This window comes from Belonocnema kinseyi, chromosome 2 (assembly GCF_010883055.1).
Source record: "Belonocnema kinseyi isolate 2016_QV_RU_SX_M_011 chromosome 2, B_treatae_v1, whole genome shotgun sequence".
NCBI lineage: Eukaryota > Metazoa > Arthropoda > Insecta > Hymenoptera > Cynipidae > Belonocnema > Belonocnema kinseyi.
In genome coordinates this window covers 65379840-65384392 of record NC_046658.1, presented here as the reverse complement: position 1 = coordinate 65384392, position 4553 = coordinate 65379840, and the positions used below count along the sequence as shown (strand labels likewise).

Below are 4553 nucleotides of genomic sequence, written 5' to 3'. Positions count from 1 at the left end.
GCGCATACTTTGAATAAAATATTTGTTATCATTCTCTTGAAATAAATGTGTTTTTTTCTTGAAAAAATACCGGTTTCATATGTATACACCTGGTAGAAAAATCAGTATGGTCAAATAAATTTGCTGTTGATTAAAAAAAAAATGTTTTGTTATCGAAGCGAAAATGTTTACTAGAATAAAGAGAAATATAGTTTGCCTTATATTTCCACCATTTAAGCGCAATTTAATAAAAAAATTATATTTGTTTCAAGAATTTTTTGACAAAATGTAATACAAATTGACACCTCTGAGTAACGTGAACTAGTTAGTTCAAATCGAAAATATACATGAACGATTAACTTCGTTTTTGTTTTAACAGTTTTTTATGGTTTGAATGTAACTCTGTATCAGAATAAGGTAGAAAAATTAAGTTTTTTGCACATATTTTTACAAACTCCAGAGAAAAAGGGGCCAAAAAGGGGGTTCTTTGTAAGTCAACAGTAAAAACACTGTTAGAAATTTAGAAAGCGATTTTACTGTAAATGGAATGAAAGCATAATGCATGTATGCGTACAGTAAAACATAAAGCTATTTTAATATTTTAAATTAAATAATTAAGTACTTTTATAAGTTCTAGGAACCATAAAAAATAATTGGTCCCTTAATTATAAACTTTTGGAATTGAATTCTAAAAATTATTTCTACAAATTTTACTATATATTTGTTGTAATTTTAAATTACAATCCTGGATATATAAATTTACTATACAAACGTATAGTAAACGTATAGTAATAGTACAAATGCTAAAATATTGAAATATCAAAAAGTGGTTGACATTATATTTGTGGCTCGGTTTTTGGTAGAAAAACGTTTGCCTTATTTTTTCATAGCTTGAATCGTTTGTCCAAAAATTTAATTTAAAAAATTTTTAATGTCGTTTTCTTACGAAGAAAAGAAAACTATGTGCCCCATAGTTGTTTGCCTTAAAATATTCACTTTTGTTCGTTTTTGTTTTTATTTTAAAAATGCTATAACTGTGATAGTTTTCTTTTTATCGGAAAAGTCGTATGGATCAACTGGTCGAATTTCCGAGTACTGTGGATAGCCGAACATAGCATTTTTAAAAGTTGAAAAAAATGGTCTTAAAGTTTTTGGAAATTCTGTCACTTTTTAAGTTCTTATCCAAAATAGCTGGTTAGCGAACTTGTTCTTTCTTTTTAGTACCTAAAGCTGAGTGCAAAAGCACGATGCATTCCGACATGCTTTATTTCTTTGTAATTTACAGGAGGCTCAGGTTTTCTGGGAAAAATTATTGTAGAAAAACTTTTACGAGGTTGTCCAGAAATAGGAAATATTTTCCTTTTACTGCGGCCCAAGGAAGGCAAGCCGATTAATAGCCGACTTCAAGAGATTACTATATTGTATGTAATTTAAAAATATTATTTTATGAACCAAGTTTTTTCCTATATAATTTATTAAGTGATTTACTACAAAAATCCACAGATTTTTGAATCCACAAGGAAAAGAAATCCAGATTTGGAGAAAAAATTCATACCAATTAGTGGAGATGCAATGCAATCTGGTTTGGAAATATCACCTGAGGATCAAGCAACAATTACACAAAAGGTATATTTAAAGATTTTTTCCAAATAGTTTGAAATACGCATTTATTAAATACTTGATATTCATTCTTAAGGTATCCATCATATTTCATGTAGCTGCTTCTACCAAATTTGACGAGCCACTAAGACTCAGTGTACCAATTAACGTTAATAGCGTAATAGAATTGATCAGTATTTGTAGAAATTGCACACAATTAAAAGTAAGTTTACAAAATATATAGGGATATATGTATAAAATCTATTTTTACGCTTTCATTTATGAGTGTAATGGAATCGTCCAAAGTTTCGATCTCTAGCTTTCAACGGATCTTCGCGTTTCGGATCTCACAGATTCCAAAAAATCATCAAATATTTTAAGTGTGTTTCTGAATTTCTTTATACGGCAAAAATACTTTCAAATAATTATCCTAATAGCTTTTTCAAATTAGATACAAATTGAAAAAGTTATGTGCTTTTCAACATTTTTCAAATTAAAAAAAAAAAATAGAGGAAACTATTCTTCTGATGGATTAAGAAATTGCAATCCAAATTTTTACTTTATATCAAACATATTTCTAAACTATCTCTATTGAATTCTTTGATTAGAATAAAATTCAAAAAGTTAGATCATTTTGAAGAATTTTGAAATTTTTTAAGAGATCCGTAAGTTTTAATCGCGATTTCTAGTAGATTTTAACAAGATTTATAAATGATCTTAATGACATTTATCGCTTGAATAAAATTTAAAAAGTTGTACTTAATTAATAATCTAGTGCATGATCTACTATATATAAGGATATTATTAAAACGCAGTAAAATTATTTTTGACATCTTTTTAAAATTGACAACAAATTGACTACACGTATGCTTCCCTCATACTTGTGTACAGATCTTTTAACATTGAATGTTAAAGCATCAACAGCTATCATTCGGTAATTGTGAATTCTCTTTTGTTATATCTGATTTGGCTTTAACGAAAACATTCTCATCACGTATCTCCCGCTTCGCATTTTGTCCAAAGTTCGAACTTTTCTACATTATAGTTTAAGATGTTAATTTTGTTTGTCTACTTGGTCCTAATCTTTAAAAAATAATCAATATTATAATAATATTGATTAGGACCAAGTAGACAAACAAAATTAACATCCTAAACTATCAATTAATTTCCCTGGCCAAAAAACCTACATAATAATTTCTAATTATTTCTGTTACTCGGCCAGTGACTGCCTATTCAAATATTGCAAAATAATGGAAAACCTTATTTCTCGTGATCACCTTCGTATTTGTTACCTTCTTTCGTACTCATTTTTATTATCAGCTACCCTAAAGAATATATCATTTAAATAAATTTATATGATTAGAATTCGTAATAATTATGCATTTATATTAAAACACACATATTTTCATTGTTTGGCTTTTTATAATTAACGAAAAAGTTCGTATCCTATGAAAAAAAACAATTTTGTTATTAAAAATTTTATGGCGCCTTGTGTCGTCTTTTCAAAAACATAATTTGTTTATTTTTAATTTTATTCATCACGATTTAAAAACAAAAATAATTCCTCCTATCAAAAAATAATTAATAACAGGCTAATAAAAATGTTTATTTTTTATTTTTAATGTTATTTTTTACGATTAAAAAAACAAATTCGCATACTTTTATAACTTGATTATCAATACATTTTTATTTTTTTTTGTGAACAATTTTTAGTGTTCTAAAAAGTTGTCATGCTCGGAGAAATTCTCACGAGCATGAGCATGTGCTCGAGCATTATGTGCTATATATATATTTTTTTCTTAGCTTGTGTAGTTTGTCCACACATTTTCTTTTTTACTTTTTTATTGTTGAATGTTTTTTTTACGAATAAAATAAAAATCTTGTTTAGGTGCACAATTTTTGTTAATTCTTTTTCCATATCTTGCATAGTTTGACCCTAAAATTGAATTATTTATTTATTATTTTTTTCTTTTTGCTAATTAAAAACAGAATCTTTGATCAAAAGATTGTGGTTAATAAACTCGATCTCTCTTTTTGGTTCCTAAAAACGGATGCCAAACCGCAAACTAATCCAATTAGTCTTTCAAAAGTTATTCGGTATGCCGGCGTCGATGACAATGACGATGATGACGATGACAATAGAGAGACAAAAAACCATCGTAAAACCCATTTTTCGGATTCAGGGGGTTTCGAAACGTGGAGGTGTGAAGAAGTCCGTGATAGTCAGTTTCATCATAAAACTAATAGCTTCCCACTATGATGAAAACGTAGAAGAACTTATATATTCTTTTATTAATATATCGAAAAAGAAGCCTACTTCTTATATTCCGTTTCATTTTCTTTACTCCGTCTTATTTTTCAAAAAGAACCATCTGCATGACCCAATTGTCGAGCTTGAAGCGCGAGTTTCGCAATGAGAATGTACTTTGAGAACCGCCTTTAAAAACAAATTGAAAGACAATTTCAGTTATAATTTGTGACTGTAGTTTATCTGGGGTTTAAATAACAAAGTTTTGATTTGATTTGCAATATTTATGATATGGGAAAAATACAGTCGAAATGCACGCATGCACGAAGTGTACCTGCACGCCCCACAGTGGGGTGAAATCGGAAAACGAGGTTCAAAATGACATTTAGAACGCAATTATGCACCGATTTTAGAATTTTTTTTTTGAAAAATTCAGAACTAAATTTTTCAGAAATGGTGAGGGTAGATTTTTTTTATTTTTTTGTTTATTTAACTTTTATTTTAATGCAAACATCGAAAAAAATGTCGATTTTTCTAATTTCATTTTTTATCTTCTAGACAAAATTTTTCTTATACTTATCGTCCCTTGAATTTAGTGCACAGGGGTATAATAAATATAAAAAAATCTTAACTTGCATAGTTAATTGTTATAAACAAATTGTATTAACAAATACTCGACATTAAGGGTTCTTCGGCTTCAACGTATATTTCTGCTCTGAAATCGCTT

The 4553-nt window shown here is 28.0% G+C and overlaps 2 protein-coding genes across 2 annotated transcripts in view; both read left to right on the top strand.

The window, feature by feature from the left end:
- Positions 1-4553, top strand: part of LOC117167515 (fatty acyl-CoA reductase wat-like) — a 72610-nt gene that overhangs the window by 28354 nt on the left and 39703 nt on the right. The window lies entirely within an intron of this gene.
- LOC117167516 overlaps positions 1512-4553 on the top strand; it is a 4208-nt gene continuing 1166 nt past the window's right edge. The window contains exon 1 of the mRNA XM_033352516.1: positions 1512-1605. The gene's annotated coding sequence lies outside the window, so the exon portion shown is untranslated. The remainder of the gene's footprint in view (positions 1606-4553) is intronic.